The 13,941-nt window shown below is 32.4% G+C and overlaps 1 long non-coding RNA gene across 2 annotated transcripts; it reads right to left on the bottom strand.

Annotated features, from left to right (window-relative positions):
• Positions 1 to 1,151: 1,151 nt before the first annotated feature.
• Positions 1,152 to 13,842, bottom strand: LOC141577526 (uncharacterized). Of its 2 annotated transcripts, none has more exons than XR_012506675.1 (4): positions 13,598 to 13,842; positions 11,804 to 11,952; positions 11,624 to 11,666; positions 1,152 to 2,389 (listed from the first exon to the last, which is right to left on the bottom strand). It is a non-coding gene; the product is annotated as an uncharacterized LOC141577526 (long non-coding RNA). The 2 variants fall into 2 exon arrangements; XR_012506672.1 differs by lacking the exon at positions 1,152 to 2,389 and adding an exon at positions 6,358 to 10,188.
• Positions 13,843 to 13,941: the final 99 nt, after the last annotated feature.

The raw sequence follows: 13,941 nt of genomic DNA, 5'->3' as shown, positions 1-13,941 counted from the left end.
ATATGAATGTCTAGCCTGGGATGTGCAGCCAGCCCTTAGTGTACTGCAGCCTTTGCCATCATTGTTCCTGTTTTGATAAATAAAAAAGCCTGCCTGGAGTCCCTGGTACATTTGTGCTTCAGATTCTGGAAAACTGTCTTCTGGAATGGGACAGCCCAGATTATGTGGAAAAATAAACAAATACACAACCAACTTAGATACTGAATTCTAAATGCAGTTACTTTCATTTGTAAAACTGCCACTTTCATAAGCTCTGAGTATCCATATTGTAAAATTACTTTGAATTGAATATGCAGAAGAAAAATTTTGATAAGTTTGCAATGTGATAAAGTCTTTGAACTAATATATATGATAGAAATTAAACTCTATGGAGTGAAAAGTGTATTGACACAGGGAAGATTAATTTGTATATTGTATGAATTACTGAATGTTCTGATTTATATTATTAGAATAGTCCTATAGAGAAAAGAAAGCTAATCTGATCCAAATTGGCATTTTTTTAATTGTAATTCAGTTTGGTTTGAAGAACTGAATTAAGCCTAAAGACCAACAAACATAACCACATCAGATCACACAATCAATTGATGATGTTGGTTTGTTGTTTCTTATGAATTTGCCTTAATTTTCTTTGCTTATTTTCCAGCATTCGTAATTTATCTGGAACTTAAAACTTCATTAACATATGGTACTAATATTTAGTTTCCTAAAGATAATAAAGCCATCCCTTCTGGGTTCATTTATCCCATTTAAAAAGTTACTGAGAGGATGGGAAAAAAATATCTAAAGTGGTATTCTATAAAACATTGCTTTTATTTTAAGATGTCCATTCTAATAAAATGTAATAAAAATGCCTGTACTTTTAAAATCAGATAATAGACAGCCTAAGGGACTGTGAGGAAGAATTAATGCTCAGGTTTCCAAAACAGGAGTCCAAGGACATGGTTTTTTATTCTCATCTTTTCAACTCTGAAAAAAAAAAAAAAAGAAAGAAAGAAACTTGGCTCTCTGGCCAAGAAAAAAGACTTCATTCAGATTATGCCACAATTTATTTGAAGAAATGAAAATCTTTTATTAATTTACAATTATTACTCAAAACAATAATTGTATTGGGCACAAGCAGAGTGCAAAAAAAACAATAGCTTTGTATAAAACAAAGTTAGTAATGCCCCCTCAATCGGTAAGACTGTAATACAAGAAAATAAATGAAATGCTGCTTTCTTCTAAACAACAAATGTCACTGTAATCCATATAGGTTTTTAATAGTACACTGAAATGACACATTGCCTTGGTGTTCTTACAAAGGAATTTGAAAAGTCAAAATAATCTTTCTGAATACCTACTTTTCTTTTTAAATTCAGAAATAAAAGGAACTGTTTAAAACAGATTATTTAACTGCATGTTGTTCAGGGTGAGGTTACAAAGAAGACAGTATAAAACTATTGAATAAATGTTTAATCAGCCTTGGAAATTAGAGAAATGTGCAAGCCTGTTTTGTGGACCAAAAAGGTCAAATTCCGAACGAAAGCACATTTTCTTTTTTTGGTGCTTCAGAACTATAACATGACTTTTATTTCAATTTTTGGAAACAAAAATAATAATAATACAGTAAGTTTTTTCAAATACCTAATGTCAAGTTAAAATCCCAATGCTGCAAGACCCCACTGTTAAGCTGTGAGAGTGGACTGCCTATAATTATTTCCACCATTTAGCTCTCTGAGGCTTGCCTTCCTTGAATCACACGCAAGGAGATAAGGATTTAACTCGATCGCCTTTTGCAGTATCAAGTGAAACTGTATTTCCCACACATACAGTTGGAAAGCAGGGAATTGAAAACTTTCATCTCAATCTAATATGACTGTACTTGTGGAAAATGAGGTCCAAGAACAGGTCAATGCTAGTATTATTTTGTTCATTTTTCTTAAAGGAGATTCATATGATTTCTTTCGTAATGTAAAATTTGTCGAAGGTTTTGAAATTGTGCATGGCTTTCCGACAGCCTAAACTACCTTTTCCTAGGATAAATAATCTTGTTTTCAGTATTCCTACTGAATATTTCAGAAAGAATCTGAAAGCAGGATATAAAAATAAGAAGAAAATATGCTACTTTATCTACAATTGTAAAGAAATTTTGGAGTGATCATAAATTCAAATTACAGTGTTAATGTATGAGGGAAAAGTACTTGCCAATGTGAGTGACAAAAAATCTTGATGAACAGTAGTTTAACCAAGTTCAGAGTTAGACAACTGGGGCATTGAATGAGTTGCTCTCAACAAACATCTTCATCTTTCCACTTCACTGTATCCAGAGTATAGGGTGCGTCCTCATACTTGTGTTTTCATGGTTGAAAGATGATTGCTTCAGTTCCAATCATCTCATCCAAAATTGATACTAACAGAAAGGGGAAGGGAAGAGAGAACATGTTTCTTTGTTTTGTCTCTTTTTTATCAAAACAGCGAACACTTTCCTCTAAACTACTCCTTTCCAGTAGATAAATATTTATAGGTTATTGGTAAATACGCTGTCAGATGGTTGAAAGAGAAGCTGTGAATCTGAGTAGTGAGGTTTGTCATTATATGTACTGGGGACAGAAAAATAGAGAAAGGATTTGGGCCCTTGAATAGTCAGTGTGTGTTACAGTTAATTTTGAGAGTTTGAGTTTTCTCAGATATGTCTAGAAAAGAAAAAAATAACCACTCAGTAACCTTGCTGTTACAAGTCTTTCAGTGTGATATTCCACTGTACTAAATGATCTTGAATTTGTTCCATTTTGATCAATAGGTGTGATTCAGATGGATTATTTTAGTCCAGTAATTACATGAATGAGAAATAAAACTACTGTGTATATAAAATAATACATTTATTGAAGTTATGATAAGATGGAGAAACAAGAAAATACAATATAACTAATAACTACTATGGAATTCTAAAATGATAGAAGCAAATATTTATCAATATGATTGTGACAAGCTGTAAAGATCAGGAAGTATTTGTGGAGAGAGTGGGGATGGTGGCTGGGTATTGTGTGATTCCACAGTTGATTTTGTAGCACAGGGTTCACACTGCCTTAGCAAACGGTTTAAATTTGGCAAACGAGAGGAGGATGCTCATCCAAATCATCTGTAGGGATTTTCTGGGTATTTTATCCTCTCTTTCTGAGTTGAGATTCACTGTTTAAATGAGATGTTATTTAGTGTGTGAGCTTGGCCACCTTTCAAGTCTGTCCAGGAATAAAGCAATAATTACTTTTCTAGGTCATGGGAAATACTGATGTTTTGCAACAACAGCAGTCTTTTTAAGGGTTAGAATAGAGATTGAAGTACTCTCTTAACAAGTAGATATATACAGAGGCATGATGAACATATGGGAAATAACGGAGATAATTCCAGATTAAATGAATGTCTATCTGATACAGTTTTTGAAAATTGAAAAAGAAGTGAAACACTAGAAATCTTTTCATATAACTGCATTTTAGGATTTTTACAATGTGGTGGTATTTGGGCTTTACTATTAGGCATTCTGTAGTAGAAACTTTAAAAAAGGTTTTAAACTGTTTTAAATGGCAAACCCATTTCTTGGACTGGTTTCGTTACTGTTCTGTAAAAATTGGGGTGTAATTACAGATACATATACCTTTTTTCTTTCATGAATCAGATGTCTCTTCAAACCACAATCATCTCCAGAATCCAAATGGCACATCAACTAGAATTTAATAGTTCCTATTTTTAAAAATTAGTAGATGATAGTCAGATAGTAGAAATAATAGAAGTCAATAATGGCTTTTAGTTCTGTATCAAAATTTAGATACTTTCTACCACACATTGCATATCTTGTGAATAACTGTGACAGACTTGACTGTGAGTTTCTTCTATTATAGTATAAGCTTCCTAGATAGAATATGCAGACATTGGGTCTACTAGAAACACTCGATAATCACTGCAAAAGAATATTTCGTATGTTTAAACTTAGTCTTTTAATTGAGTACATCCATCCAATTCTGTTTCTGAAATAAACTGAATCTCCAAATGCCTTAAAAAACAGAAACCTACTTTTTCTGTTGGTAATTGTAAAATAGGTAATTCTAGTGATTCTGCCTTTTAGAAACTTGATAAATTATAGTTATGAAAAAACAAAACAAAGCACAACCTTTTGACACTTGTGTTTTCATCTTAACTCTAAATAAATAAAAGGCAAGGGATTAATTACTTAAAGGCAGGATTTAAATCAGTAGGAAGAGAATAGGTTTTAACAAATATGTTAAATTATGGCCATGCAAAATAAGAAAAAAAACTATTGAATGTAAAAATTTTTGGTGTATTTATTCTAAGGCATTTCAGTTCAATTCTGTGCTTAGCAACTAGGGATCTTTTTCATTGCATAGCTAAGCAAAGCATGGGAAACAAAACATAGGGGAAAAAAAAGTTTGGGAAAATTCCTACCTTGTATTTAGCTTGGTAGAATGAATGGATAGTCATCCAACATATATATTTTTATTCTAGGTGCTGTTTATGTATAAGTAAACATTCTAGGTGTTGGGGATGTAGAAGGGAATAAAATAGAAGTTCTTGTGCTGAACAAGTTTCCAATCTGAACAGGGTAATTTGATTAGACAGTTTTTTGCCTTCCTACAGCAAATGAGAAGGCTATAGTCCCATTCAATTTGACTGAAAGGATTACTTCTACTGAGGCCAACATTTAGAATGAGTTCCTTTTTGGGTAAAAATTAATAATAATAGGTTCCTGTGTAACGATATTAAACAGTTTCCCTGACTGCAGCAGCTAGGGATATGTGATTGGGTAAGAATTTTATATGCTTTCCTTAAGTAGTCCATCTTATTCACTAACTTCTGGTTTCCAGACATTTGTGGTTAGAAGTGTAGAGATGTTATACTGGAACACATTCATTCACTCATTTAATCATTAGCTTGTTCAGACTTTCAACAAGTTTTTAAGAAGTGGCCAGTAGATGCCAGTGAGCATTCATCAAAAAGAAACCAATCCTTTTGTGAGACTTCATGCAAAAAGTCAGGTGTTGTTTGGAGTCAGATATAGTGGGTTCAAGCCACAGATCCACAGTTTACAAGCTGGTATATATAATTCAGGGTAAACTAGCTAATGTTAGGTGTTAGCTAGTTTTCTCAAATCTGTTCTATATTATATTCACAAAATTATTAGAAGCCTTAAATGATTAAAGGTCTGCAGAGTGTGTGACCGAACTCTTACTATATGATAGGTTTTCAAGAAAGGTCTGAAATAGTCCATATTGGTAAGATTTATTTACAGAGACAATTTTATATAATGAAAAACTACTAAGGAAAAATCACATTTAATTGCAGGCTCTGCTGATTGTGATGTAACTTTGGTCATGTCACTTAAAATTTCTAGTCTTAATCTCTCACCTGTTAAATAAAAAGTGTAACACCTATCTCACAAACTCATATAGTTATTGCAAGATCAACCTAGAAAAGGATGTTGAAAATGATTTACAAATAATAAAATAATATACAATTTTAGAAGCATTATATATTTTGTTTTTTCTCAATGCAACATTTCAACATTACATATTTCAAAGTTAAAACCATTTTTATTTATTTATTGATATTGAGTCTCCCTTTTAGTTTTTCTTCTTGTTAACTTTGTCTTAATTCACATTCTCATTCTTTTATTCTTTGTTCTATTTCACATTGCTTTGTAATCTTTTAAATCTTTCTTCTTAAACAGGCGCATTCCTTCTAGGTATCTCCCTCTATTTCCTCAAGGAGCAGAACATACACATACATAATCCCATAAATGTATAATAAACCAACCAACATTCTCTTTCCTCTTCTGTCACAGGAAGTTTAAACTTCTCATACAGAGAATGATAGCTGTTCATCACATTGATAATAATGGCTAACATTTCTTGATCTCATAATGTGACAAGCAGTTTGCTAAATGCTCTTATATGCACAAATTAGTTTAATTCTCATGACAACCTTGTGAGGTTGAAATTTTGTCATTTAAATAACTTGCGTAGTAATTAGAGTCCAATTCTAGTGATTCCAGAGTAGGATGCTTGAATATTACATGATACTTATTTTTCTTTTCTTTTTTTTTTTAACATTTTTTGTTGATTTATAATCATTTTACAATGTTGTGTCAAATTCCAGTGTAGAGCACAATTTTTCAGTTACACATGAACATACATATATTCATTGTCACATTTTTTTCTCTGTGAGCTACCATATGATCTTGTATATATTTCCCTGTGCTATACAGTATAATCTTGTTTATCTATTCTACAATTTTGAAATCCCAGTCTATCCCTACCCACCCCCCGCCCCCTTGGCAACCACAAGTTTGTATACTATGTCTGTGACTCTATTTCTGTTTTGTATTTATGCTTATTTTGTTTGTTTGTTTTTTAGATTCCACATATGAGCAATCTCATATGGTATTTTTCTTTCTCTTTCTGACTCACTTCACTTAGAATGACATTCTCCAGGATCATCCATGTTGCTGCAGATGGTGTTACGTTGTCAGGTTTTATGGCTGAGTAGTATTCCATTGTATAAATATACCACCTCTTCTTTATCCAGTCATCTGTTGATGGACATTTAGGCTGTTTCCATGTCTTGGCTATTGTAAATAGTGCTGCTATGAACATTGGGGTGCAGATGTCATTTTGAAGTAGGGTTCCTTCTGAAAATATGCCCAGGAGCGGGATTCCTGGGTCATATGGTAAGTCTATTCCTAGTCTTCTGAGGAATCTCCATACTGTTTTCCACAGTGGCTGCACCAAACTGCATTCCCACCAGCAGTGTAGGAGGGTTCCCTTTTCTCCACAGCCTCTCCAGCATTTGTCATTTGTGGATTTTTGAATGATGGCCATTCTGACTGGTGTGATGTGATACCTCATTGTTGTTTTGTTTTGCACTTCTCTGTTAATTAGTGATATTGAGCATTTTTTCATGTGTCTATTGATCGTTTGTATGTCTTCTTTGGAGAATTGCTTGTTTAGGTCTTTTGCCCATTTTTGGATTGGGTTGTTTGGTTGTTTCTTATTGAGTCGTATGAGCTGCTTATATATTCTGGAGATCAAGCGTTTGTCGGTTTCATTTGCAAAATTTTTTTCCCATTCCGTAGGTTGTCTTTTTGTTTTACTTATGGTTTCCTTTGCTGTGCAGAAGCTTGTAAGTTTCACTAGGTCCCATTTGTTTATTCTTGCTTTTATTTCTTCTAGGAGAAAATTTTTGAGATATATGTCAGATAATGTTTTGCCTATATTGTCTTCTAGGAGGTTTATTGTATCTTGTCTTATGTTTAATTAAGTCTTTGGTCCATTTTGAGTTTATTTTTGTCTATGGTGTAAGGGAGTGTTCTAGCTTCACTGCTTTACATTGCTGCTGTCCAGTTTTCCCAACACCATTTGCTAAAGAGACTGTCTTTATTCCATTGTATATTCTTGCCTCCTTTGTCGAAGATTAGTTGACCAAAAGTTTGTGGGTTCATTTCTGGGCTCTCTATTCTGTTCCACTGGTCTGTATGTCTGTTTTTGTACCAATACCATGCTGTCTTGATGACTGTAGCTCTATAGTATTGTCTGAAGTCTGGGAGAGTTATTCCTCCAGCCTCTTTCTTTCTCTTCAGTAATGCTTTGGCAATTCTAGGTCTTTGATGGTTCCATATAAATTTTATTATGATTTGTTCTAGTCCTGTGAAATATGTCCTGGGTAATTTGATAGGGATTGCATTAAACCTGTAGATTGCCTTGGGCAGTGTGACCATTTTAACAATATTGAGTCTTCCAGTCCAAGAGCATGGGATATCTTTCCATTTTTTAAAGTCTTCTTTAATTTCCATCTTTAATTTAAGTGGTTTATAGTTTTCTGTGTATAATTCTTTCACCTCCTTGGTTAGATTTATTCCTAGGTATTTTATTACTCTGGGTGCTATTTTAAAGGGGATTGTTTCTTTACTTTCTTTTTCTGTTGATTCATCATTAGCGTAAAGAAATGCAACTAATTTTTGAACGTTAATCTTGTAACCTGCTACCTTGCTGAATTCTTCAATCAGCTCTAGTAGTTTTTCTGTGGACCTTTTAGGGTTTTTATATATAGTAACATGTTGTCAGCATATAGTGACACTTTTACCTCTTCTTTTCCAGTTTGGATCCCTTTTATTTCTCTCTCTTATCTGATTGCTGTGGCTAGGACTTCCAAGAATATGTTAAATAGGAATGGTGATAGTGGGCATCCTTGTCTTATCCCAGATTTTAGTGGGAAGCTTTTGAGTTTTTCACCATTGAGTACTATGCTGGTTGTAGGTTTGTCATATATAGCTTTCGTTATGTTGAGATATGTTCCCTCTATACCCACTTTGATGAGAGTTTTTATCATAAATGGGTGTTGAATTTTATCAAATGCTTTTTCTGCATCTGTTGAGATGATCATGTGGTTTTTGTCCTTTCTCTTGTTGATGTGATGTATTACATTGATTGATTTGCTTATGTTGAACCACCCTTATGTCCCTGGGATGAACCCCACTTGGTCATGATGTATATAATCTTTTTTATGTGTTGTTGGATTCTGTTTGCTAATATTTTGGTGAGGATTTTGGCGTCTATGTTCATCAGTGATATTGGCCTATAATTCTCTTTTTTTGTAGTGTCTTTACCTGGTTTTGGTATCAGAGTGATAGTGGCTTCATAGAATGAGTTTGGGAGTAATTCCTCCTTTTCAATCTTCTGGAATAGTTTGAGAAGGACTGGTATGAGTTTTTCTCTATATGTTTGGCAGAATTCCCCGGTGAAGCCATCCAGTCCTGGACTTTTATTTGTAGGGAGGTTTTTAATTGCTATTTCTATTTCATTTCTAGTGATCGGTTTATTCAAGTGGTCAGTTTCTTCTTGATTCAGTCTTGGTGGACAGTATGTTTCCAGAAACTTGTCCGTCTCCTCTAGGTTATCCGGTTTGGTTCCATACAGTTTTTCATAATATTCTCATATGATATTCTGTCTTTCTATTTGTTGTAATTTCTCCATTTTCCTTTCTTATTTTGCTAATTTTTGCTCTCTCTTTTTTCTTCTTTGTGAGTTTGGCCAGAGGTTTGTTGATTTTATTTACTTTTACAAAAAACCAGCTTTTGGTTTAATTGATTTTTTTCTATGGTCTTTTTAATCAGTATTTTATTTATTTCCTCCCTAATCTTTATAATTTCCTTCCTTATGCTGCCTTTTGGGGTTTTTTGTTCTTTTTTTTCTAGTTCATTCAGCTGGTGGGTTAAGTTGTTTATTTGAGATTGTTCCTTTTTGAGGAAGGCCTGTATCGCTATAAACTTCCCTCTTAGCACTGCCTTTGCTGTGTCCCATAAATTTTGTGTGGTTGTGCTTTCATTTTCATTTGTCTTAGGTATTTTTTAATTTCAGCTTTGATTTCCTCATTGACCCATTGGTTTTTTAATAGCATAGTGTTTAATCTCCATGCTTTCCTTTTTTTGTCCTTTGTTTCTGTGTTGTTGATTTCTAGTTTCATGGCATTGTGGTCAGTAAAGATGCTTGAGATAATTTCTATCTTAAAATTGTTGAGGTTTCTTTTGTGCCCAAGTCCATGATCAATCCTAGAAAATGTTCCATGTGCACTTGAAAAGAATATATATCCTATTTTTGGGGGGTGTAATGCTCTGAAAATACCCACCAAATCTAATTTTTCTATTGTATTATTTAATTTCTCTGTTGCTTTATTTATTTTTTGTCTGGAAGATCTGTCTAGTGATGTTAATGCAGTGTCAAAGTCTCCAACTATGATTGTATTCCCATCAATATCCCCCTTTGTATCTGTTAGTAACTGTTTTATGTACTTAGGTTCTCCTATATTGGGTGCATATATATTAACAAGTGTAATATCCCGTACTTATTTTTCATTAGAGAAAAAATTCCAAAATCATAATTGTCTTTCTGGCAAGTGAAATTACAATAAAAAGGACAGTTTAGTGGTATTTATTATTTTAACATTAGTCATTTTTACAAATGCATATGCATAATATTCATGTTATGTTCCACATGTTTTTATTTCTTCTTTATATTTACTCTTACTTCCCTGTATCCTCATAATCATGATGTTAGTTTTTTCTAAAAATAACTTTACCATTGTGGATACCGCTGTATACATGATTTTTCATTCACTGTTTATCAGCACACCAGAATAATTAACCTGGAAAACATTTTTAGTTACATTTCTATAAGTATAAGAAAGATGCTTTGGATAAAATACAGATAAAAAATTACATTGTATCCAGATGACAATTGATTGGGTGTTTCTCTGTAAATATTTATCAGATCACAAAATTACCTAAATATTCAATAATATAAAGCAGTTTCTAGGACAGGATAGCTACCATCAGTAAACCTGTTTTATTAATAAGAATTGCAAGACTCTCATTTGATTTTCACTCACAGCAAACAAAACCTTTGTTTTAAAAGGTTTCATTCAAAAGTTCCCTGCACAGCAAAGTGCATGGCACTCAATTTATCTACCGACAGAAGATGAAGGGCTTACCTGGCCCTATGTGATTAGAAACTCTGGCTTTGGGAAGTCTCCCAGAAATACAGCCTGGTAAGCCACCCCTCTAACTCTCACATTGCTATTATATAAATGGTATGTTTTTTTTTTTCCTAAAGAAAGACTGAAATTGGCTATTTTTACCTTGAGACAAAGCACTTTAGATGGGAACAATATTATTTTTTCTGTCAGAAAACATTTTATCTAAGCACATTGAATACACTTCACTAAATCAGCACAAATGGCTACGAGAGCAAAGTCAAACATGTCCAAGTCTAGATTTTATTAAAAATAGGGCATGCTCCAGGAAGTGGAAATGTTATGTAGGCATATATGAGGGGGGAAGAATTTTGACAAAAAAATAATAAAATTGCCTAATACTTATTTTTCCAATATAGGAAGCATGTAATTTTAAGAAGTATGGGTAATTATGGGTAATAGAGCACTGACTAGCAGGTGTTTTGTTTTGTTTTGTTTTGTTTTAACTACTATATGTATATATACACATACAATAGGAGCACTTATACATCACAAAATGACACAAACAGGCAATTTGCAGAAAAATGTCATACCATCAATAAACAGACAGAAAGGTTTAATTTTGCTTATAATTATAGCAATGAAAATTGACACTACAACAAGACACCTTTCAGATTAGAATGCCAAAAATTAAATCCTTTTTATAATCATCAGTGCATTGTAAATGAACTTTCATGCCTTATTGGGAAGGGATTAAAATCTGTGGAATATTTTTTAAGAGTGATTTATCACTAGCTTGCAACAGTTAAAATGCAAAAACCTTTGGTTTTTATGGGTGGTAGAAACTGAAGTAAAAATGTTTATTTTTACATTCTTAAAATGTTAAGTTCAAAAGTGTAAATATTTATAAATGTAAATATTTATAAATGAAAAGATGGTTAAATACAGTATTTTATAATGGTAAAATGTATTAATAAGTTGCTATTAAAACAATTAGACCTATAAGTTCTAATATGGGAAGATGGCCGACGTATGTGGAAAGTTCAATGAAATACAGAGCATTGGGGATATTGTGATTTTTTTATGAGAAAGAAAAGAGAAAAATTACCTGTGTTGATAGTCTGAATGCTTCTGGTGAGGTGTTCAAGTATCTGATCAGGAAAAAAGATTTATTTTAATGTATATATACATTTGTCTTTGTTGTCATTGTTACTGTTCTTTATTTTATCATATGTGTATATAACTATATATAATATTGAGAACAAATATTTGAAAATTGTTAACTCACCTTTGATGGGTAGAATTGAAAAGTGGAGATTTGAAAGACGAGTTTAACTTTTCATATTGTTCCGTTTGGTGTACTCTTCCAAGAATAATTTTAAAATCAACAATTATAACATTTAAAGTAATTTAGGATACATTTAATTATTCCAGAATCTGAAATAGAGATAGTCCTAGTCAACCAAATTGATAAATACATGTATTTTTATTTTAAATTTTATATAATGGAGGAATCATCAATTTTATATAGTCACCAGCATTTTTATTAAAAAATAATAAATATTCTCAATTCGGTTTCTAGGAAAGAGTCATTATAGAACTTTTTACAAAATACACCCTGCTGGTTAGACTACATATTTACTATACAAATCTCTGAGCATATGGCCTGTGCATCTGTCTTTTTATCTAGCTCCTTAGATCAATTTTAAGAAGGAATTTAAACAGCGGTCAGTGGATAGTCATTTAAAGTGTCTTAATAAGGAATATTTCAGTTATTCTCCAGCCCTGTAAGTCTGAAACTACTTTGGTAATTTACTTAATATACAGAATCAGTGGCCAACCTCATACATAATGATTTAATTTTTCTGTTATGGATCATTAGAATCTTTTTTTTAAATAATTACATAGGTATATAAATTGATTCTTATGTAGAATATTTGATTTGAGGTATACCATCTAGCAGAAAGTTAAATCATCAAATTTTTGCTAAGAAAATCAGTTACATATTTGAGAATAGAATAACAGATTCTCATTTATACAACTTTCAGCATGGCCAGTATATATTTTTTCTTTTATATGCTAAAATTTACCATAGTATAAATAAAAACATATGAATGATTTTGATTTGTACTGAAGTTGCAGAGTAACTCATCAATCACATGATAAAAACAATGGTGCTGTCATAGGATGGAGACTAAATCATTGCATCTCCATTTCTGTAAACCAGTTGAAGTTCTTCATAGAAGACAAGAAAGTGGGTCCTTGCAGTACTGAGAAGGAACAAGATAATTTTTTACAACACATGCTGTATATAATTTGATTAATAATATCCTACCATCTAAGTTTCTTAAAACCGACCAAATTATGTTGGCATTTATCTTTCTTATAGGTTGATATCAATATGGCAAAGAAGAACTGAGAGTTTTCCCTATGACCAAGATAATTAGGTTTTAATATATTTTAATTTTAATATATATCCTAGAATATTCTTTATCTATGCAAATATAGACTATAGTATCCATATTAAATATATTGTTAAATATCAATATCATTGATATTATATTATGTATCATTACAAGCATAATTTTGGTTATTTTCTTAAATAGTCGATGTGAACATCTCACCTGTTTATAGTTTGTGGATGTCTGAGAATCAACAACTGGCTATCTATTTAAATAAAGAAAGTATAGGGAAACAGCATTTTGATGTTGGCCTTGGCAAAAACTTTTGGATTTAACATCAAAAGCAAAAGTAACAAACACAAAAGTCAGCAAGTGGGACTACACCAAATTAGCTTCTGCACTGTAAAGAAGATAGCAAAATGAGAAGGCAGCCTCCAGAATGAAAGAAAATATTTGTAAATCATATATCCTAGAAGTAGTTAATATACAAACTAGATAAGGAACTCAAACTGCTCAATAGAACACACAAAGAAAAAGAAAGCTCAATTACAAAATTGGCAAAGGATCTGAATAAACAGTCTTCCAAAGAAAACATACAAATGTTCAACAAATACGTGAAGAAGTGTTCAGCATCACTAGTGAGTAAGAAAACACAAATCAAAATCACAATGAGGCCTTACCTCATGCTTAGTGCTCTTTACTTTTGTTGCCTTTGCTTTTGGTGTCAAATCCAAAGTTACACCAGTGTCAGTTTTCTTCTAGGAGTTTTATAGTTTCACTCTTAATTTTTGGTGCTCATATATTTGCAATGGTTATATCCTCTTGCTTAATTGACCCTTCTATCATTTTACAAAGACCGTCTTTCTTTCTTCTTACAGTTTTTGACTTAAAGTCTACTTTGGTATAAGAATAGCTACCCCCTGTCTCTTTTGGTTTCTGTTTGCATGGGACTTCTTTTTTCTTACTTTTATTTTCAGTCTGTGTGTCTTCAAACCGGAAGCAAGTCTCTTGTCGGCAGCATGTC

The sequence above is a fragment of the Camelus bactrianus genome, chromosome 1, assembly GCF_048773025.1.
Source record: "Camelus bactrianus isolate YW-2024 breed Bactrian camel chromosome 1, ASM4877302v1, whole genome shotgun sequence".
NCBI classification, from domain to species: Eukaryota; Metazoa; Chordata; class Mammalia; order Artiodactyla; family Camelidae; genus Camelus; species Camelus bactrianus.
The sequence above is the reverse complement of the archived record's forward strand: the minus strand, read 5'-3'. Positions and strand labels throughout refer to the sequence as shown.